General features: G+C 42.0%; 1 protein-coding gene and 1 long non-coding RNA gene across 8 annotated transcripts in view; one reads left to right on the plus strand and one right to left on the minus strand.

The window, feature by feature from the left end:
- NSD2 (nuclear receptor binding SET domain protein 2) overlaps positions 1-23,976 on the plus strand; it is a 99,733-nt gene that overhangs the window by 2,019 nt on the left and 73,738 nt on the right. For 3 of the 7 annotated variants that reach the window (XM_032110065.1, XM_032110061.1, XM_032110064.1), the window contains one exon: positions 2,271-2,408. The exons of 1 other annotated variant lie outside the window; for it this stretch is intronic. The gene's annotated coding sequence lies outside the window, so the exon portion shown is untranslated. Of the gene's footprint in view, positions 1-2,270; positions 2,409-22,851; positions 22,994-23,976 lie in introns of those variants that run through there. 3 more of the 7 variants (XM_032110060.1, XM_032110067.1, XM_032110063.1) reach the window with 2 other exon arrangements.
- On the minus strand, positions 8,057-23,429 carry LOC116444564. The gene is made up of 3 exons (XR_004240386.1): positions 23,322-23,429; positions 21,957-22,035; positions 8,057-9,230 (listed from the first exon to the last, which is right to left on the minus strand). It is a non-coding gene; the product is annotated as an uncharacterized LOC116444564 (long non-coding RNA).

Here is a 23,976-nt window from a genome sequence, read left to right on the forward strand (position 1 = left end):
AGATGCATGGGCCTTTTCAGAGCTGAATTCGTTATGTTTTTGTACAGTCTTTTGTTCCAGATTTGTTTATACCTGGAAGTTACAGGGTTTGCTACTGTATATGAAAAGGATTGATAATACACTCTGTGAAAATTTCCCAAATAGATACAGTTTCAAAATACTAATTGATTGTGTGCATTTACCAAGCATTGTGAAGTAATGCTTAAGAAAAGACTAAGCATTCATAATTTTCAAGTAGTTGTAGAAATTGCTCCCACATGAAAAGGCCGAGTGACTGTAGGTGACACATGGGCTTTTCCCCCAGGAGTCAATTTTTGTTTTAAAGAAAAACATCTTCTACTCCAGCCAGAGCAACAGCCCTTGAGCTTACAGAGAAAGCACTTATCCCCAGAATAAATCACAGTACCACATAGTTACTAAGGTTTTGGGGTTTTGTTTAAAAAAAAAAAAAAAAACAAGTCAACTGCTACACAGCCATTTTAGACCTGGTTCTTAAAGCAACCATGTTGTCTGGAAAAGTTGTCAGCCATCTTGCTGAAAAATATGTTTCCCAGCAGGAATAGGATGAGAGACTAAAAGGAAGAAATACAAAGCCTTCTTTCTAGATGGCTTTAATAAGTATCTGAGAATTATTAAAATAAATGTAACATTTGAACACAACTAAGATTACTATTTCATGTTAAGTATCAATTTTTTTCCCCCCGGATATTAAATAGAAGCAAAAGCAAGGTAAGAGTTGTCTAAATCAATTCAAAACAACCTCCAAATAAAAGGAAATTTTGATGGTTGTTATAGGCTATGTGAATATTGAAATATGTATTTTACTGCTATATGAGCAGAGCCCAGTGATATCACAAAGGCAGGACTGTTTCACTTGTCTGAAAGAGGTACGATGCATAACACCTATAAAAGCAGAGAACATGCCTAGGGCTGTGCTTTACTTGCAGAGACATGACAAAGGAGCAGATGAATCCATAATTCTTTTTGAGGAAGTTTAGAAATCTATCTAGGAATTGCGGGGCAAATGTTAATATGAACAGGGAACAGAACTGTAAGTTTGTCACCCCTTCCCTGAAGACATGTCCCAGGAAGCACTCCTAGATCCTGTTGATGTTTTTGGTGATTGATAGCAGCTGCCCCCACTCCCAACTTGAGGTGCCCTATAGCTTTTGACAGTGGCTGTGTGACAGTATCAAATCTGTGACAGTCCTGCCAGAGACACAGACACAGCCTCAGTTCCTCAGGACACCCTGATGACAAACTGAGCTGGCAGCAAAGGCAGGAAGGGCCGGGAGATGGGATTCGGGGTGTGGAGAGGGAGGATGTGCAGTGCTTGATGCTCTGGGCTGTAAGTGGGAGGAGATGGGAGCATAATTAGCATCTGATGAGTTGGGAGGCACCTTTGCCATTTCACTGCTGCAACATCATGTTTGTGTACAGAGTTTGATTCTACAAGCTACTATCAGTGCAGGTCCACAGACAGTCCTTAGAAGTAGAATTACGCTTTTAGGCTGGAGAATCTGTTTCCATGGCAACCCTCAGGTTGTCTCCCTGAATGGGTTTAACAATATGGGATTAACCTCATCTTTATTCACCAGTGTTCAGTGTAAATGTAGAGAAAGGGGGGGAAAAAAAAGACATTACTGTGTAGCAAGTTGCATTAAGTTTCTACTCCAGGGAGAAAGCCAGCAGATTATTAGTAGTTTTTTTAAAAAAATACTCCCATTCATTATTGGGAATTTTTAGGAGAGATTCATGGGATACTGAAGCCTGTTGCTCTGTCAGTGTTATACCCAAAGGTAAAAGTTCAAGTGGTGACTGGGTTACAGATTTGCTGTATGAAGGTCCAGGTCATAAGTTGAGTCCTGTCTGTAAATGTGCCAAAAACAAGCAGCACTGACTATGCATTAGCACAGAAACAGGCTGCCCTGGGTGCCTCTTCAAACACTGCCCTGAAAAGCCACACAGAGTGTGCCTTGATAGCAATAATGTGCTGCAAACAGTCATTCCCAATCCAAAGATAATTAACTACCTGCTCAAATTCCAGTCAAAAAGTGGTATTTTAAAAGATTGCTTAGGCTTGACCCAAATTAGCCACACAAAATGACATAAAAATAACATATCAGGTTGTCAGTAGTTAAACTTGCCATGCCAGCAGGCAAGAGCACAGCTGGGGGAGCAGAAACAGTTAATTTTGAAAATCTTTCCAAATTGAGAGAAAAGTATTTCCCATTCAGAGTAAAAACCACCGAGGTTCTCCCTTTTCCCAGCAGATGGAGCTTATGTGAAACAAACAGGAGGAGAAGCTGCAGAACCACCGCACAAAGCGAGATTGGGGCACTGGAGGAGCACATGGGGAGAAAGCCACAAGATTCTGGCCAAGGCAGGATCAAGCAGAGGGAGGGCAGGTAGTGTGCACGACAAAAAAGGGTGAATGTAGCTATAAAAAGCAAATTGATTTAGGCTTTGAGAAATACAGAAGGAGGGGAAAAAAAAGGAGTCTCTAGTTTTACAAACACACCTGTTAGCTCCAGCTGATAAGAGAAAGACTTGAGATTTTGCTGCAAAATCATCAATCCTGTATTTAAGTAACCTGTTGTGCCTCAAATGAATCAGTTTGATTTTATAAATGACAGGCTTTAACACTATGCATTTAGAGTTATTCTTTGCCTCCAGGATTTTTTAGGCTGTAGGGTTTGCAAGTTCCTGTCTGCAGTTAGAAACACAGGAAGCCAACAATCTTACGTCATCATTTGCCTCTCAGAGTTAGGCCTTTAAGAAAACACCAAATGTTGTGTTACTGTCAATAAAAGCCCTAAATCTGCCACCTCTGCTTTTATGCACCCATCAAGAAGCAAGACAAGAAGTGCATGCGACTGGGAAGGCTCTCCCCCACCCCATCCCGGATTTTGTAGACCTGTTCCTGCACTTCTTGTATATCATAAAATTCCTGGTGAAGTCAGGCAGTGTTATAGGAGTACTGGAAAAACAGGAGGTCCCTGCAAAACAGAGATACCTTTCAGTTTGTGTCCATTAAAGAAACAGCAGAAGGTTAGCACACCATTTTAGGAGAATTTTTACGTTTGTAGTCTAAAAAGGAGAAAAATGTGCTACTTCCAAGGGCCATTTTAATGGCAGCAACATCACTTTCTTTAGCAATTTGGCGAGGCTGAGGGTGCTTATGATAAGCATTGGTTTGGAGGGGAGCAGGTTACAGCCAGCATATGCACACAGCTGTATGTGACTTGGTGCAGGCAAAATGCAACATAGTCCTATTGTCCCCCAGGCATATTTGTGCTTTCTCTGCCTCAGAAGAGGTGAGCAGAGCTAAGCATTTCTGTTAGAAGAACAAATGAGAAAAATATTGAAGATGGATATGTTCATTTGCTGAAGCCTAATGCTTAAAATTCCTATGTAGAATTTAGCCCTCTTGGGCCTCTGCTGTCATTACCTCTTTCTTGCTGGTTTGCTGATGATCTTATCAGTCCTGGCTCATATTTTTCCCTTATAGTCAGACTGAATAATCCTACCAGAATGTGTTTTTCCAACCTTTGAATTCACTCTCTCTTATTTACCTTTCAGCTTTAAGACTTCTACCTTTCATATAATCCACACCAAGTCTGTACCACAGATCTCACACTTTTTCATCCTGTTCTCCTTGACCCGACTAACACTCCCATCTTCCGTGCTGCCGTACAATGACCTCCCCATTCCAGCATGCAAGCCCACAGCCCCTCCTTTACTCAAGTCAAAGAGCTGCTTTTCTCAAGAGGCCTCCCCACAGAGATAATGAAAAGCAGATTAAGAGATTTTAAAAAGGAGTTGGTTCCTTCGGAATGGTCAGTGCGCTTTCCCTTTCTACAACCATCCTCTATACTGTAAATTTGCCAAATCAGTGTTTGTCTGGATGTCTGTGCCTTGACCTCGGCAGGACCTAAGCTGTTGGCCCCCAGTCTTACACATGCATATGCATGCTATGTCCCTTTGCTAACAGAGACATTCACACAGAGTGATAAAGGAACAGTGCAGTTATGTATTTATAAGATCAAATCCCGGTGCTTGCCAGGTAATACCATAAAAGTCTTGGCCAGAGATAAAAATTAACATCTTATTCTTTGTTTTTGTGAGACAGAAAGAATGGCAACCTCCAAGGCAAGTGAAGTGGCAGCTCTGTTGACAACACTTGATTTGTAGGTATATGAGAATCTTGAGGGGAAATACCTGTTAAAATGTAAAGCCATAGAAAAACAACAAAGAGCTATCAGCACAAGTACATCCCAGTGGTGCTTTGCCAGTATCCTGCCTTTTTCTTGTGCGGCTGAATTTCAGGCATCAGAAACAGAAGACGCTTTGTCTGGGCTTTCCCATGTAACCAGCAACCTCTCTCCTGCCTGTCTTAGGCCTCTCTTCACTTTATTACTATTATAGTATCCCCTAGAGACAGACTTGGGAGGCATTCACCCCCAAACATCCTGCTACCTTCAAGCAATTAGGCATTTTCTCAGTAACACATGATATGCTTTAATCCTGTTTACATGTGTGTACAAAGTGTGGTTTGCAAGTCGTGTATGTAAGAAAATACAAAGTTGACATAAAAGAATTTTACCATTGGATTTGATCAGTATCCAGGGAAAGAAAAGTCCCCCAAAGCAGGCGCTCTCCTCTGAAAGCAACTTCAAGGGGGAATTTTGTGTGCAAACTGAAGGCTTAGCTGGGAGCTGTAAATACCTAGCAGTTCATCAGCTGGATAGAGTGAGAGGAGCTCATTGGGACTAATCTGTGCAGCAGGTAAAAGTGAGCCATCCAGCCTGCTCATCAGTCAGGGTGGTAAGCCCCACACTCATTCTAATATGACACATATCAATCATTTTTAATCACTAATCCAACAGCTGAAAAAGGAAAAATGCCCAACAGATACCAACAAAAAGCTGGCTCAGCCAGCAGTGCTTCCCTGTTGTGCCAAGGGAACAACTTCCTCCCCTCTGCGAGGCCTCTCCTCCCAAGGAACAGACATCTAACTCTCCCTGAGCGGGAAGCCTCTTTCAGTGTGCCAGCTGGAAATCAGGGCCCTGGGCGCAATCCCAGCACCTGTGCCTAGTTTTCTTACAGAGCACAGCCAGCTGCTCTGCTAGGTCTGCAAAGGTCCTGTATACCCTATTTCTTTTCTGTATACTGCTTTGGATAAGCAATGTAAATGTGTTGCTTATATTTGGATTTTTGCAAATACATTGTTTTACATTTACATTAAATTGGTTTAAGGATCATATCAGCGCACTGACAAATGAAGTCATGCCATATTTTCAATAATTGTTAAACCAGAATTGTTGAACCAGTAGTGCCCAGAACCCCCTGCAGTATTTTTGAGGGAATTTGAAGGTAACCAGGATGTAACCACAGGCCACTTTGGAAATTCTGACATGGAGTTTGTGAGGAAGAAGTGTTTTTGATGGCTGGTGTTTGTCAGCAGACTTTTCTGGCATTGCACGTGGTAGCAGAGAGTATATTTGACCCTGAGGGTTCACAGGCATTAGATAATTGTTTTGGCTCTGACTTAGTTCGCAGCATGTTAGACTAGTCATTTCTATCTGTGACACCAAACTATCAACTGCAAACTTCCTGTGCGGAAATAATTATGCATCTTTTCCAAGTTTGCATTATGTTGTTCTGTATTCAACAGTTCTTATGCAGAAAGGCAAGGTTAGAGTTAAGACTATTGTCACTGCTAACAGCTTGACACTGAAAAGCATTCATGTAATTCAAAAATCCTAGTATAAGTGGAGCCAGAATGGGGTTAGAATTCTGTGCTGCAACAGGAAAGGGACACAAGAGGTCTGGAAAACAAGGTGGGAGGAAAGTGAATAAAAAATGGTTATTATTGCTGCTCATAGTGCCATATTAATTAAACCAGTTTATCTGGGAGCAAGGTTTAAAAAAGAAGGAAATATATTTTCATATAAAGTCATTGCCACAGGATGTTCTAAAACCCCAAAATAGAAATAAATAGGCTCAACAAGAAAATAGTCACACTCAAGGGAGCTAGGCTTCATGAAGTCCCTGACACATGCTTGTCTAGCAGCAATGTCCTCTTCGGAAGTTAGGAAGTCCCTAAACTACTGATTTTCAGAAGCAGGAATGACACAAATGGGTGGGAGTTACTTTTTCTATGCTCTGTTTCCAATTCGAAGCATCCACTACTACTTCCTTTCTTGGTTTCCCTTGAGGAGAGGATATGCCTAAGCCTGCTTTGAATGTTAAAAGCTTCCTCTGTTTTGCACAAATAGAGGTGAGAGTAAGAGACCATAAATGATTACCCATGGGCAGCTAATAAAAGCTGTGGGATGCAAGTCCTAGCCTGGAACCAAGGAGGTGTTTGAGATGGACTAAAGGGTCCTGTCAGTGGGTCTCAAGGCACTTGACTGAGTCGTGCATGGCTCACCCCATGCTGGGGGCCTGTGGCAGTTTGGTTAGTCCTAGACAAGCACTACACTTCTCCTGCCACCCTTAAGCTCCACGTGTTGCTCTCACCAACAGAAAAAATAGGTTAATAAAGGTGGGGATTTTTTGTGTAGAAATATAATGAAAGCCATTTCAGAAACAGAAGAGATCTCAGTCCACTTGGTAACTTACACAGAACGAAACTCTACCAAGGAAAAGAACTTGCATGTTCTCTTGCTTTCTTACCACAGTGTTTCCTCTTTGCACTTTACGAAGTCCAATTTCTGCCATAATCCACCTGGCAACAAGTTACAGTCGATCTCCCTCTAGTGGGTAATTAATTACCCATGAAAGCCACAGCAATACTGAGATGTGTTAAAAATCTGCCTTGCACTTGCTTTCCTTTATCTCCTTTCTTCAGTTGGCTTTCTTCTTTCATCTGTGATCTTTCTCACACATACATTATGTGTTTTCTTCCTACCCTCCCTAAACATCCTATCTGCTCCTTCTCTATTCTTGTGTTATGTGAGGAGTTGGGCTGTTTGAGGGGATTCTGTTTGACTTTGATGTAAACCTGGGAAAAAGGAAACTGTAAGACCTACCTTAAGTTTGTAATTTTTTTTTATCAGGACTCAGTCAAAGGAAATTTACATTTGGGTTTTCTTATCCTTAAAGTTGATTTATTTGGGTTGAAAATCTGCATTCTGCTTTGTAGTTTGTTCCCCTTGCATTTGTTGTTCCATTACCAAGACTATCAACAGCAAAATACGTAAGCCAGCTGTGTTCAATCTGAAGTTAGCTCTCTAACAGCAACAGTTAACTACCAAAGAGTATTCCCAGAGCAGAGCTGACATTAATTGAGAAGGATAGTGCTCTCAAATATGTCGAGACAAGATGCTATAGAAATTGATTTAACCAGACCATGCCTTTTGTCAATGGAACTGCATTTCTCTCTTTGCAGAGTATATGGGCTGGATACTATGGCTGTTACTCCATTTAGATTAATGGAAATATATAAGGGATTAATCTCAAAGGTATTTCCTTTCTTTGACTACTCTGGGAGGTTTTTGTTTGTGTTATGTGTGTGGTAAAGCACATTTCAAACAAAAAGATGAATAAGTCAATATTGTCCAAATGAAAAATGACAGATGTGGTTGAAAGAAATTTTTAGGACAGACTTTGATAATATATTTCTCCAGTGATAGTAGGCATCATATTAATCATTATATCTTACCTTTCTGTTTAAAACTTTGAATTACCTAAATAAAACAACATGAAAGACATTGTGCTCCAATCCAAGTATTTTCCAGGTTCCTGGAGGCACTGACCTTTTTCTCAAATCACTGTGGTAAATGGTGTTCCACAGAAGTCACTAATTAGAACCCCAAGAGTCTTTATTATGTGCAAATAGGTATCACAAGGAGAATGAATAAAATGAAGATAAATTGGAATTCTATTGAAGCAAAGTAAGATCACAGATTATTTATTGTGAGCAAATTCTGCTCCTAGAAACACCTATGCAATGCATATATTTACATTATTTTGTGAAATAGCAGCATACAAAAATAATTTTTCAATGCAGCATATCATCAAGTTATTTTACTAACATGGGTATAAAAATATTGTAGCTTTTCCTCCCTTCATAACTGAGTTGTCAATATAACTAATTTCATTTCACTGTAATAAAGATGAAATGAATTCCAATCCTTCTCCTGTATCAGTTACAACATAATTTTATTCAGCTGAGACGTTTCATAAACCTGCTAAGGTAAGAATTGCAGACAGTGCTGAGGCAGGATGTGGAGGCAGGGAAGAGGTACTGCAGAAGAAATTTACAGGTTTTGTTTCTACCGTTTTCCTTGCATTGATGTACAGGACAAAAAGAATTCAGTGACTATCAGCTTTCAAGACTAGCTTGTAGAGCTGACAGTAAGAGAATGTTCTTTTGCATCCAAATTGAGTACATTTGTTCTAGAATTTATTAAGACACTGTAAACAAAGAAACTTACAGTGCCACATCCTGTTCTTTATTTAGGTTGGATGAAGGCTTCATTTGGCATTATGGAAGCTAGAACGACTACACTGGGCTAAACCAAGGGGGCCTGTGAGTGCCTTTATGCAATCTCTGGTCATAGCCAGAAATGAGTGCTTAGGGACAGAGTATGAGAAATAGGGTGAGCAGAGAGCGTTGCTGCCTGTGCTGCCTGCAGCAGTGTCTTGTATTTCATCACTGCTGATAAACACACAGAGAACGGAGTCTGGTGGTCTGAGCACAGAGCTGGGAGCTATGAATCCACTGTTTCAGTCCTGCCTCTGTCACCAAGGTTACTTGTACGTTGCTGTGTCCCAGCTCGTGTGTGCTGGTGGCAAACCCGCCTTCAAGCCTCTGCAGTGCAGAGGCACACACAACCCGTGCTCATGTAGCCACACTCACATTCAGTTTGGTTTTGGTCAAGTCTGGTATTATGGAGAGATTTCTTCCTCCCTAATGAGCTGCTTAACAGCTGTGATTGTTTCCTGAAGAGCTGCATAATATGCCAGTGCATTTCTTACTGTGCCCCTTTATCTCTTGCCCATTTCTTCTGGCTCCTCTGTTTTTCACATGGTTATCATCACTGGCCTTTGTGGTTCTTGTGCTTTGTCTTAAGCTTGTCATCCCTCAGTTCCTACACTCGGGAACAGCAGGCTCGGTGCAGTGTAAAAACTCTGCAGATATTTTTCCTGTGTGGCCCAAGTTCAGGTCAATCCATCAGGTAGCACAGAGAGGCTGACTCTTTCAATTGTCCCTGCTGAAGCTGCCAATAAAAAGGTGATGCTGTTAGATGCCCAGTAAAACCAGAAAGATAATGTTGAAGGCATCTCCTTAAAAATCCCTGTTAAAAATTTTGTTTAAAAGCTATGTTTCACATTGCTTCAGGGCTAACTGCAATTCCCAGCATGATGAGATTGCTCCTGAATGGATCCTCAGAAATCGAATCTGTCAGCTGCAGGCCCACTTCTGGTGAGCTCAGAGTTTCATCATTGCTCCTGGAAGTCTGTCACCTCCTCCTCCACAACCATCATTTGTTGGGGTCTCCCCCCCTGCCGTGGGGTCCTGGGAGAGGGGCCCTGGGGGGAGACACGGGGTTTCCCTGGCCCTGCCCTCGTTCCCTGTTGGTTGTTTTGTGTTCCCCTGTGCGAGGCAAAGGACCCTCGGGTCCCGTGATTGAGCAGTTCCTCGGCAGAGCCCCGGCCGTGCGGCTGGAGAAATAAACATCTCTGAAACATCTAGCAAGAATCCGTCCATATATATTTCTTTTCCATGGGCCTCGTTGTCTGATACACGTGTTGCAGTATCTGCACTGTAACAATCGTTCCTACATCCATTCGTCTACCATCCCTTCAGAAACAAGTGGAGGACTGCAAGCTCCACACTCAGGGCACTACTCAGAATATCACAATGCAGGCAGGTAGATAAGGAGTTGTCAGAATTCCCTTTTCCATTTTTAACCTTGCAATGGAGAGCTTTACCAGTGTGATACCATTGGGGATTTCTGTAAGCTGACTCAAGATTGCTGGATTGAAGGGCAGATTTGAGGAATTTCCCCCCAGATCCTTGCACCTCAGGTTGAATAGAACCCTGGAGAGCTCCTCCTCCTCCCTGTGGCCTCCAGCTGTGCTTCTGTGCAGGGCAGGGGTGCACAGGAACTGGAGGAAGCCACATGCAAATCAGGGCTGAGTGGTAACCAAATATGTCTGACCCGGGGGAAGCTGGTGGGAAGTGCAGAGCTAGTCAAAGGGAAGGGAGCAAATAGACTGGAACATACAGGCCCTGGAGTATTGGCACATCAGTGGAGGGCTGTGTATAGTAAAAAAATAGAGATATGCATGTTTTAGCAATTTCCCCAGGGTAAAGTGAGTAGGAGTGTGTTCAAAGAGTAGTATTTGCTTTATACTGTCCTGTGAGCACAGGTTCAATATATACATTAGGATGTACATATACGGTGTCTGTTTGATCAAGGAATTTAGACAATAACTTGAGTAATTGGCAGCATACACCAAATCCCATCAGTCTGATCCCAACGCCAAGTTCCTTCTCAGTGTTACAATTTCACAAGCAATTAAAATGGCTACTTAGCTACATTATGTTATTACAAGCAACATCACTTGTCAAGTATTTTAAGTAGGAAAAGTGATGTTAGTTGTTATGCATTACTACCCAGGTAAAAATCACACCCCCATGTTAAGCATGCACAACAATATACTATTAACCTGTTTAACATGTTAGCTTGGAAGAGTGGTATGTTTTTCTTTTACATTTCTACTACAAGCCCTTTGCTATTACTTTGCTCATTAAAATTTTTTCTGCTATAAAGAGGATTCAACGATTTTTCAAACCAGCCTCATTCCTAGAATGCTATAATTTGACAATTTCAAGACTTTTCAACTCAGACCCTTGCATATATGTCATATATCGCATTGCAGATTTCATCCAGTAGTCGAAAATGTTCTCTGAATGCAGTATCATCTTATCAGTATTCCAGCACCATAAGCTTTCTCACTGCAAGCAGAGGACTGTTCATTACAATGAAACTGAAAATGGAATAACTGAAGGATTGATTTATATGACCTTCACTCGGGAATGTTCTAATTTTGACATAATCTCTCTGACTGAAATCCTAAACACTGTGTGATTTTGATTTATTACTCTTAAAAGAAGGAGCCTGGATCTATATATCAACAGAATACCTGGCATGAAGAAGAGTGGTGCAAAAGCCCAGAAAGACTGCAAGAAAATGCAGATTGATCATGTGACTTTACTCCAAACATTGTCTCAGCCAGCAAATCCATGAACGGGCTGAAAGCAGTGGAAAAACATTATGCGGATGTTTTCACAAATCCACTCTGTCGCTCGGAAATCTCTCATGATTATATACATTTTATAGCAAAGATAAGAGCATGTTAGTAAGTTCAAGCATGAAACAGTCTGTTTACTAAAGGCTGCAGGAAATGTTTATTAAACCAGCTAATTTATGGCAAAACAGGGCCAGAACTTGATATACTCCACAAAAGGCTGCTTTACCAGGCAGCTGTTTCCCCTCCCACACCAACAGTGTAACCCACTCTGTGCTATTCTGTCCTCACATCCGCTGCCATGGGAGCCAGGAGAAGGCTTACACAGGGGTATGAGGGCACGGTGGACCTGACTGCTCACAGGTGAAAGCTAGAGCACACAGTGCTCTACAGTGTGCTGCTTAAAATTAACAGCTGATATCTTTAAAGCAAAGCAGCTGGATCTACATCAAGTAGAATCTTCTTGAATTGAAAGGTGAATCAGGCTGGTTGTTACCTCTTGGATTTTTTTGGTGAGGTAAAGAGAGTAGTTAGAAGAAAGAGCAGATAGAAACTACTCACAACAAACTGATTGATAAATGTACATTAAAAGCCCACTGAACACAGTCTTAATGCCTTGCAGGAACTGAAATCAACAGGTCAATTTTAAGCAGACTAACAAAAAGAAATCTGCCCTCCATCCATGCCTTTTTTCTGTTCTTAAATGTTTGGTGAAATGAATTCTTGCCTCCTTCCCTCCCACACACTCAGCTCACAGTTCCCACTTAGCCATTTCCCAGTCCTATTTTAGACAAATCTTTATCTTATCATGCTTCTCCTGCTAATCCTCCTCTAGAGCACTTAACATCCTCTTCTTTCATAAAATCCACCTTTTACAAGTGGTACCTAATCAGTCTTACTTTATCCTAGCCAGGAATAGAAGGGGTTTATTTTAGGAAAAAATTATTGGTATTTCAGTGAATTTTGTGGCTGGTATGAATTGTTTTAGTTCTAGGAGATGTAGTCTCCTCTATGCAGGAACATTTGTCTGCTTCACTGCACTGCACAATGCATATTATTCTCACCTATGAATGGGCCTGTTCCTTACTACTTCCAAAGATCAAACATTACACAGTTCCTCCAGTATGGAGCTACAGCCTGAGCTACAGCTACTGCAGCCACTGTAAAAGCATGACAGCCTCAGAAAAATTATTCCTTCCTTCCTGAATATGTTAGAGTGGATATACCAGGAACTAAATTTGTGCTTAGGGATAGCAGGAAGTGCCTGATTCTTTTTATGTACTTGCAGAAAGGGAGAAAAAAATAAAAGGAAAAAAGGGAAAGGAAGTGATAAAAAGGAGAAGAGAAAAAGATAAAAAGAAACTAGAGACTTGAGTGGAATCATATCTAGGACATTTATTCCCTGAACTATATGGAGAATTTCAAAATAATAAAGTATTTATATAAAAAAACTGTGTACTACTAGAATGACATAAAATTTTGTAAGCAGCAGACAAAAGAGAAAAAACCCTGTGGATATTACTTCTGTAATCAATTAGCATCATAGTGGAATATGGTGCATATCAACATGTAGAAATACAATGCAGAATAGTATTTGATTTTTTGGACAAGAAAACTTAACATATAAGCCCAGTTCTGCAAACCAATCCTGGCATACTTGATTTTCAGCATGAGCTGTTTATTGAATTCTCAAATGAATGTATTTATTGTTAGGAAAACCAAAACAGCAGAGGAAGTAATACAGTCCTAGATTTCCCAATGGTGAATTAATTAGCGGAGTCAGTTCTGGCCTCAGCCTGGTATCTCATCCACCAGACAACACTCACTTCCCAATCTAATGACAGATGATTGTAAAAGCTTAACAGTGTTTTGCCAGTGCTGGTAAAGCTGATAGGGATGGGAGTGATGGGAGCTTGGTATCTTCCTCAACCACTGGCAAACTATTCAGTATGAGAGATTAAGAACTACTTTATTAGGATGATTATCATTACCCTCAACAACTATAAAAAGCTCCAAGTCAAGTGGTTCTGACTCACTTGTTGAAGGGTAATACCATCTGTGGAGGAAATTCTGGGTATGGGCTGTCACCAGTGGCTAATCCCCCTGGAACAGGTGCACAGAAGTTTGCCAGTCCCACATCACAGCAGGGCTGGGAGCCAGGGCATCCAGCTCATAAAAGAGATGCCCACTGGAAAGGAGGTGAAACAAAAGAAGAAAGGGCCTGTCTTCACATTTCTCCTGAGTGGCTTCCACTTGTAAAGTTTTGGTGCCTAGAAGAATTTGGAAGCCATTCTCCACTCAGTGTACCCTACTTGTCCTTTCCCAATAGCCAGTTCTCCTGGGCCAGAGCAGCAGCTCATGAGTGAAACACTTCTGCAGACAGTATGTTTGTAATTGTAAATTCAACAGATTCTCTATAAACTGGTGACTTAATATTTTAAAACATTCCCTAGCAGATCAGTCCAACGTGATTAAGGTCAAAAAACATTTATTGAGTCCATTCAGGACAGAAGGCAGAAATATTGCAAAATTGACTTTCAAATGAATGAATAAGGAATACAGACTCAAAATCTCAACTCTGGCAGATGCTGAACCCTGTGTCATTTGATCTAAAGTAGCACTTGGGTGTCTGAGTAGGTCTGCTGAAACAGAAGTAACCTTCCTCAAAAAGATTGTTCAGCTAGTCCAAATTGATAGCTTCTGAGTAAGAGAAAAACATTTTCTTACATTATAAGTAATATAAAAAAAAGCATAAAGTCCTTTCACTGAATAAGATACACCTATTAAAAATTACATGTTGCAGAGTTAGAAAGGACCCTATAATCAGACCTGCACTAGACAGACTAAAAGACTTCTTAAAGGGATTTTTTTTTTCAATCTGTAATACAACACACCTTTCAATATAATATTCCTGTCCAATTAAAAGAATTCCATTGATGGAAAGTCTGTCATAGTTTTATTATGTTTACAATTTATTGTAAAGTTATTGTATTCATTATTAACCTGAGCTGTAAAAAATGTTAATAGTAGTAATTATTAAACTTGAGAACAATGCAAAACAAGAAAAAGCAAAAAAAGAGGGAAATGAAGCTGATTAAATGTCTGGCTCCCATTGATTGCCAATAGCTGCTAGTGTTAAATTAAGAGGTTATTTTATTGTCCTCTGCAGCTAAGCTCAGCCATGCTCCATTCAATAACCAATAATTTATGTCTTTGAGTTAATAATAATTACAATAAAAATATTCCCCATTTTCTGTCATGCTGTGTTTATTTTAGGATATTAACACAGCAATCCAAATACAACACGTAAAACTCCCTCAGGGTTTTCTGTCTCACATCCCAGACCTTCTGTTTCTTTATAAGCTTTAACAGCCACAGTTAGAAGAGATATAAATAGTCTGAAGCACAAGAGAATCTCTCTTCCCTGACAGAATCTTTATTTACAAGCTCTACAAACCTAAGCAGGTCAAACAGTCCCTTGCTGGCAGGTTAATAAGGCCCACCTGCCAAATAAACCCACCAGTGAACTCCACAGGGCCTACATAAATCCAAAACGCTTGGAACAAGACTTTTTCCCTAGGAATCATACTGAGATGGGATGCTTATAGTTCAAAAGGGAGTCATCTCTCAAACTCCAGAGTGCTTATCTGCCTGGCACATACACATGAGTGTGCAAAACGTTTGGAAAAACCATGGCTCTTACCTTTAGAAGCCATCATTATTTAACATTTACATTTCAATATTGCTTACAGGACACCCACATGCTGAGGGCTCCTGTACTGGTGCCATATGAACATGTAAGGCTTTATAAGTCTCTGCTCTTTGGACTTTTTAAAAGGCAAGTATAGTTGGGTCATAAATTAAATCTTCAAAATTATTCAAGACTTAACGTACAATTAATTTGCCTACAATGCTATGAAAAGAAAATGAAAGAATATGATAACTGGTTATTTAAACCAACCTAGAAATTAATTCTCAGAAGCCAAAGTAAGTTTTTAAATGAATATTGAGAATTATCGAAGTGGAATTCCGTTCTGAGACATAAGCTGTTCAAACACAACTCTTGGGTAAATGTTTCCCATTGAATCAATGACTTCTTTATGTTCTTTCCTGAATCAGCTAGGCCCAGCAACTATACCAGTGTGAGCACATCCACAGACTTCTGAAGAGGCCCACTCACTATGTTTATATTGCATTGTAAAAAGCATCTCCAAAGCATCCTTCAGATTTCTATTTGCTGTTTGTACAGTCAGCAAAGTGGTAAATTCTGAGAGCACACCTCACAGTTATTTAGGATGGCACCAGGCAGCTGAAGGCAGACAATGAATTGTAGCTGACCAGCAGAAGCTCTCTGGCTCAAAACACTAAAGCAGAACTCGTGATCCACTCATGAAGGGAGCTGGTTTACATTTTTGCACCAGGCTGAGAACTGCAGCAGTGCCTGAGCTGATTCACAAAGAGATAAACGTCCCAGCCTTAGAGGTGGCAAAGGTAATCAGGAAGGGCAATATGCAGCTGGAGCAGCAGCGTGTGTGTAAGGGGTAGGGATCACAGGTGCCACTCTAATGAGCCAGAGAACAGCTGATGAAGTTCTTTAATTTACTGTGAGGGACTTGTTCCTGGAGGTCTACAGTAGGCTACACCAGAGTCCCCACAGGCACTGGGCAGTACAGCTGTAGTGGAGCATGCATGATTGGGGCTGCAGAGACTACTTATTGATAAGTACATCTATTTACTAGAGTGATTCCAAATATAAGTCAAATGTAACAGTTTTACCAGTGTAGGTGAAGTAAGGAACACATGTAGAATGCGCATTAAAGATGGTATGTTGTGGCAAAGCACTTAGTTGCACTTTGAAGGCCTTGAATGCCTTCCCTTGAAGGCTTTGAATGTCAGATTACCAGAGAGAATGCTCAGTTTCAGGATCCTGGTACTGCAGCTCCTGGTTATGTTATCAGTGGTGTACTTTTAATAGGAGGCAAAAGTACCTCTTCTGGGCCCTCTGAAGCACCTTCTGGGGTGAGACAGAAGTTGGGGCATTGATTCACAGACTCCTTGATTCTAAATGCCATTTAAGTGCCTATCACCTTCTGTGGAACCAGTGCAAACAGTTTATTCCTGCTTTGAAGAAGCAGCTCAGGCCCAGAAGATGCATATAACATCAGCCCTTCAGAAAATACTACATGGCCAGTTGCTGTAGTAATTGCAAAAGGAGGAGTGTTCAACTCCCAGTGGCTTGTGTCCATGGGAATGATGCTATTCTTAGCAGAGTGGTACTACAACCATGCCCAGCTTCAGCGTGAGACAACAGAGAATGGGTGAAACTTCATGTAGGCAGTGTCCTACACCCTGGCCAAGCCCAGCACCTCTTCTCTGCTGGGTACATTCTTCATTTGAATCACAGTTAAATTCAGCTGCTGTAAATGCAGCTGAGACAGCCCAATGTTTTTCTGCTATTTGTAAACTGGATGCAGATTTGGCACTGGAGCCAGAACTGCCTCCGCAGGGTCATTGCTGTGTGTAGGGTTGAGCTGCTGACAGTGGAGCACAGTCTGAGTCCTGCAGGCAGCCCAGCAGCCCCTTGCTCCCTGCCAGGGCTGGCTTACCAAGCAGGAGTTTCTCAGTGCTGCACAGGCTGGCACTGCGCACGCTCTGCCTCATTAACAGTAATTGAAGCAAGCAAACAGAGCTTACAGCAGTGAGCATATCCAGCTCGAGTGTAAGAACATTGTAAAAAGCGCAAGAAACACATCCCACTCCTTTCAGTTTTCACACCAGTGACAGCACAGGTGATAATTTAGCAGATAGGCCTGCATTTGCAAACCTGCTCATCCTGTGCCTCACATCCAGTTGTTTCAGCCCTCATTTGTCAAGTACATTTGCACATATTCAACACCAATGTAAAACAAGTGCTAAGCATCTTATATAAAGTCTCCAAACAGTTCTTGAAATTAGTGGATATTTCTGAGAATGCCTGTTAGTGAGCATTTTTCTCAAGGCATATATACTGAGTAAATAGGATATGATCACAGCTACAATTTCTCAGTACAGGAAATTGCCAGTCACCAGCATAATTAGAAACAGTTCATATGATCAAATTAATCATTCAAAAAAGAGCAATTACTGTTAACAGAATAATGCATGCCTTAAAAAAGAATGAAATTAACCTTTAGGACCGACATAGTTACCCTCACCACTCTGTACTGAGGCAGAAAAGATTAATATATGTGCGAAGTAAAACACTGCATTAGCATCTGCTGAAAACAGTAGTAGCATTATCTATCTGGCCTATTCAACCCTTAACAAACTTTATTCTTCGGCATCAGCAGAGAGTGGAAATATCAATAGTCACTTCTCTGCCAAAATGAAAAAAACCCCACTCTTCAAGACTTCCATTGCTATATAACTTACCACATTGTGATTATCACTGACCAATAATTACATGAAGATTAAATGTAAGTCAGCAATTTGAAATGCAGAAGAATTTAATATTCAAACCTACATTACAGCTCCTCGAAAGCTAAGACTTAGCTTGTTAAGGCTAAAGCTTAACTCTGTAAGATCTAGAAATGCATACCAAACACATTGCAAAAAACTGTATTTTTGCTCTGCTGTGCTAAACATTATTTCTGATTATAAATGTATTTTGAAATTTATACTTCTCAGTGAGATTATGTTTAGCAACACAGTAACATACTGTGCTATCAATAGATAGCAGAGTTAATATGTTTTGAATGCTCAAGCTGTGTGTTTCTACGTAGATTAGATTTATTTAATTTAAACATTGCTGACATTCAGAATAAAGTCATACTGATGTTGAAGATAATTAAAGACATATAACTTCTATAGATAAATTTATTGATTCACTGAAGTTACTTATACCAAGCTGAAGCATGTTAGCTGCTGAGAACTCGTATACAGATGGTTTTTATCATCCCAACACTGGAAAACAGCAGGGACATGCTCTTCAGTTTTCCTTTCTCCTGGCCTCTGTCTTGCCCTGAAGATGTATCCCACTCCCTCATGTCTTCAACTTTCCTTTTGCTCCCTCAATTACACTTCCATTCCTTCTGCTCAGCACAAATGATGCAAACACAAATAGGTATTTGCAAGAAAAGTGACATTTATTCCCTTCTTTTCCTATCTGAAAACATACCTAGTAACACAGGCTGGTGTATAACTCATAGTATGAAGAGCATTCACATTTAAGTGTGTTTTTTCATCAGGTAATCATATTTTACTCTGATCAGCATTTAAGCCATAAACTGTAGCTGCAGTTAAGATGTCCCTCATTTGGACAGAGACTAATTTTGTTTCAAATTCTCGAAGTAGATTATTTTCTTTTTCCCAAGGAATCAACTTTCTTTTAAAAAATACTGTTACTCCGTTTTTAAATGGGATTACACAAAAAGTCTGAAAAGCCTGTACCTTCTCATTTTCAAGATAATTTAAAAGTGATTCTAATACACATCAAATTTTTCAAGTAACCATTTTCAATGAATTTTCATTCAAATTAATTAGCAAATGTATGTCTAAGTTCTCTAGAACACATTTACTACTATTGTTTTATGATGACTATGGTACACTTGATATAAAATAGTTTGAAACACTGATTTTAAATTTCATATTTCATTCTCTCTTAATTCTAGATCAGCAGCTTGCCATGTCCATATTAAACAGTATGCAATATGCTGCATGGTCAAAGACAAACACATACATGCTGGTTTTTCTTAACAGTTGTGATGAAACCTGGACTGAAGATCAGTGTCTCTGTCTAGCTATACCTAACATAGCTAAGGATAGGTTCAGACAGGTTGAAAACAATGATTACTCTCTGTTAACCCAAAGAAAAAGCATGGACTGCTGGCAAAAGTCAGTGCACAGGTGATGGGCTGACAGCATGAAAGTGTCACAGTGATAGTAGGGATAACACTGAGCAAGTATTTCTGCATCAGTGCTACACCAAAACAGGACAATGGGCAGCATTAACTTTACCAGTGTATTCACAGCTTGAACTGTAATGTCTTCAGTGTTCACCCCCAATACATGGAGAAGTCTGTGAAACAAAACATCTATAGATTCTACATGGGCTAGTACAGGCCTTATCTTATTAAACACCTTAGTACAATAAACACTACAAACATGCTGTGCTGCTCTACGAATTTGGGAATATCTGATTAATACATGGACTACACTCATGTAACTTCAGCTTAACACTGCTTTGAGTTAACATTGCCACCAAGATAATCTGCATTCAGGAAAATACATACTAGACAGATTATGATATAAAATCCTAAAAAAAATAAAGAAGGGTACAAGAAAGAAATTTAGAAAGCAATCAATCCTTAGCATCCATACAGGAAAGAAACGTAGACACGAGGCTCCTGCCACAGAGATCTACAATGAGCTTAAACTGACCAAACTCTCCAAGGAGGGAGCTCTGCACTGTTACACAGAGCAGTGCCACACACACACTGCTTGTTCCTGAGCTCTGCCAAACCGAGGAACTACAGCAGTGCAAGGCCTTGGCTTGTCCAGCACTAGCTGTCCCTGTGGCAGCAACAAAACAAAACTTCCTTCATCTTCAGAATTCCAGTACATCCTAGCACATGCCTAAAACCAGGGGCACTGACTTCAGTTATTGCTGAATAAGTGGTCTTGGAAAAGTGCTTGAATTGCAAATTATCTTTCGGCCTAGTAACTACTTGATAATCTCCAAAATATTTAAATATTTCTAGGACAATATGCTACCACTACATTTATTTAAATGCCTTTGAGTTGAACAGAGCGATATCAATTGTGATACTGTTTAACACAATATAAAAGTTGAAAGTAAGAAGCAATAAAATTTTAGATACCAAATGAAACAAGAATCACTAATAAATGAGTACTTTTATCTGCTCTAGTTGTGCATCTTTGATATTTCTTGGATAGGCCGTTGAAACCAAAACTGTTAAAAAATATTGGCTAATTTAAAATCACAAGGAAATATAATAATGGAAAAACAAAATCTCCAAGAGGTTCAGCCTGGGAAATTGTGACTACTAGAAACTGATTAGAGGATGTTTCCTTCAGCTCCTTCAAAGCCATCGCTCAAGTGTAATGCAGCATGCCTGTGATTTGTCAGCACAAGCTCGTTCTGCACTGCATGTACATTTACACCTTGAGAAGTTAAAGCTTTTTTGAGCTCAGTTTTCAGAACTGTCATATAACTATACACCCTTGCAAAGGACCAGCCTCTTTATATACTGCTGTGGAAAAAATAGGTATCTTTATTACCACAATAAGAGCTCAAGGAAACAGCTAATTGTTTTGAAAATTAAAAAACCTGCAAGCACAGTTTTTATTTAAAGGGTCAAGATGTTGGACAAGTTTGCACCAGTGTCTATCTACAATATAAAGTAGTATTCCAGTTAAAGGTGCTAACTCCCAGCATAAGCTTTCCTGGAAATCTGCATGGTGGGTCTATCAGGACGTAATGACACAGTTGCAAATTTTGGTCTCATAGACAAGGCCAGTGATCTACAGGAATTGTAAGGCCTAAGGAAGATTTGTCACCTTGACCATGATAACAAAATCCTTCCACTTATACCTAAAGAACTGACACAGAAGGCAAACATAGGAACTGTGTTATCTGTAGGATATTATGCATTAGTGATAAGTGCAAAATGAAAATCTGTTTCTCTTTTGTAAGTTATATGTAAAGATGAATTTTTATCATTGGGCCTGCACACAGAATTTATTCCCAAGAGAACATAGATAAAGCGTTTGTATCATGCCAACTATTCATAATTATGTTTCTCATTGAAGTTTGGGGTTTTGGGGGGCAGGGAATAGAAAACACCCCTGCATACATGGCATGCTTTGTACTTTAGTATGTTAGCGTTATTGTTCAACTATAGAAGAAAAGCAAGCCTGTGTATTCCATTATGTAAACAACAGGATTCATGTATTTGTACTTCTATATATTTGTATTTATACTGGCATCTCTATTTTTAATTAGAAAGGATCTTTAGTTTTGCTGTGACTGCATTTAACTGAATGTTAGAAAGGAAGCTGGATAAAACTGTCATGACTCTTAATCCAAATTAGGTATTTTAAAATGTAATGGCGCTTTATCTTTCTCTTTAGTGCTGTAAACACTAACATTAGGGAGCTAAATCTTGTTTGTCTAACACCTTGAAGATACTGTATTTTTTTTTTTTTACAGAAAGGCTGTAAAACAAGTTAAAGTACCTTTATCACTACAGACAGATCTCCTTCAGCCACCTTCAGTTTAATCAGACGATTAAGATTTTCATTACTAAGTACTTAGCACTAAATTCACACTGTTCCACTTCTAACTGCCATGCAGCCACCATTAAACACTCACCTAAAAACATCAACAAACTTTAACATCTGAAAGTAAATTAAGGATTACGTTAAAAAAAAAAATAGCCAGAGTCCTTCTGCAACAGATGGCCTAATTTCACCATTATCCATGAAGTATGATGCTGGTGTGTTCCCCTCCCTCAATTAGCATCTGTTTACCTTTGGCAGGAGTTGCGACAGGTCCGTAGTTACCAGGTTAATACAGTATCCATAGCACCGAGGAACTTTATTCTCTGCCTTGTACACAAGCACAGGTTCTCAGTGCTCCACAAATCCTTTATTAACCCATTGAAAGCTTGAAAAAACCTAGCCATTACCTGCTTTACATTATCTGGTGCAACGGTTCATGAGAATATTTGTTCCTATTGTAACATGACGGCTGTTTAACAATTTGACCTAAGGAAAAAAAAAGAGAAAAAGAAAAAAGCTATGTTTTCAATTGGCAAATTGCAAGCACATGTACTTATTTTGATGCAAGCGTAAAAAAAATAAAATAACCGAGGCCATACTTCCAGAAGAGACAGCCCAGATAATTCGCAGCCAGGCACACTTCGGCTCTTACAACCATTCGACAGCCTCCAAATTGTGTGCAGTTGCAAGGAAAGTCAAAACATTTGGCTTAAATCAGGATTTTCAGAACGCGCACGTGTACAGTGGCTGATGCCAGCGGTGAGGAGAGCACTTTTCAGCCGGCCAGGAGGAGATAAATAGTAATACAAAAGATATTTAAAACGAAACATTTTTTACCAACCTCTGTATATTCCCTTATGGGGCGGGGCGGGGGGGAGGGGGGGGGTAAGGTTAACTCGTTCTTGCGCGCCTAGGGACGGCTCACGGCCAGCATCCCCATACCCCAGGGGAGGTAAATAATAACAACAACATATTTTTTAAAAAGCGTTTCCCACCGGGGTGGGCGGGCCCTGGACCCGCTCTCGCCCACCTGGAGGCGGCGAACCAGGCTCCCCCGAGCGGGTCTGGCCCCACCTCACCCCGTGGCCTTCCCTCCCTTGGCAGCCGGCGTTCCCTTTCTGCCGGGCGGCCCCGCTCCCGGCCCCGCTCCCGGCCCCGCTCCCGGCGGGCGGCGCTCCCGGCAGCCGCGCGTGCGGGCGGCTCCGCGCGGGGGGATTTGAAACGGCCGCTCCGGGGGCCGCGCGGCGGCGGCGGCCAATCAGCGCCGCCGATTTTTCGCGCTGGTTCTGGCCGGAGGAGGGGGCGGGGCCGCCGCGCAGGACCCGCCGGAGCCGCCGCCGCCGCTGTTGCCGCTGTGTCGCCTCGGCTCCCGCTGCTCCCCGGCACTGAGATACCGCCGCCGCCTCGCCCGGCTCCCCGGGGAGAAGGATGCGCTAGGGCACAGGTCGGTAGGCCGGGAGCGCGGCTGGCTCTTCCCCGCGGGAAGGGAGAAGGCACCCGGGGCACGTTCCCGCAGGCCTCGGGCGGGAGGCGGGAGCGGCGGCGGTGAGGCTCGCCCGCCCGCGGGGATGCTGCCGCCCGGCCCCGCGCCTCGCCGCGGGCACCGGGAGCCCCCTCCCGGGCCAGGACCGCGGGCCCTGCCCGGCAAAAGCGCAGCGGAGGCGGCGTGGGGGACGAGGGGTTCCGTGGCGGGGCATCCGCGCCCCACTGCCGCCCCGGCGCTTCCCCCGGGGACTCCCCCTCCGCCGAGGCTCCGCTCCCCTCAAACTTACCGTTTCCATCTGCCCGGGCAGCCCGCAGCTCCCGTTTCCCTCTTCCCCAGAGAAGGGTTTTTTTGTTCGCTCCCCCCTCCTCCCCCCCGCTACCTGGCCCTCGCTGCGGGGCCGCGGGTCCCCCGCCTGCCCCTCGCCCCCCCCCGCCCGGAGGCTGCCGCAGGATTTGTGCCGCTGGCTGGGCCTGACTCTTGGGTGGCGGAGGAGCGGAAAGGAGCGATGCCGAGCCGGAGTCCCGGCTGTTGCAGCTTCATCCTTTCCCCCCTGACCGCCGCCTCCTCCTCCTCGGCGCTGCGGGAGGTCGGGGGCAGCATAAAGGGGTAAAGGAGAGGTGCCCACCCGTCCCACCTCCCTCCCCGGGGAATGGGGGATCAATCAGTGCAAATCAGAAAGAAAACCGGAGGGGGGGGGACCCGACCGATGGGAAGGGGGAAAAAAAGCTTCCCCAGGGTTTAAACCGCCCCCTTAAGGGGTCGTGAGGCTGCAAATGCCCCCCCTCCGTGGCGGTGAGGGTGTGGGAAGGTGGAGGCTGCTCCTGCCCATTCCCGCCGGGTAGGACTGAGATTGTACGGCCGCAGGAGTGAACGTAACTCTGGAAATGTATGGAGGGGGAAGCCATGTTTGATTTATTCCTCCACTAAACACTGGTGTGATG

The sequence above is a fragment of the Corvus moneduloides genome, chromosome 5 (assembly GCF_009650955.1).
Source record: "Corvus moneduloides isolate bCorMon1 chromosome 5, bCorMon1.pri, whole genome shotgun sequence".
NCBI classification, from domain to species: Eukaryota; Metazoa; Chordata; class Aves; order Passeriformes; family Corvidae; genus Corvus; species Corvus moneduloides.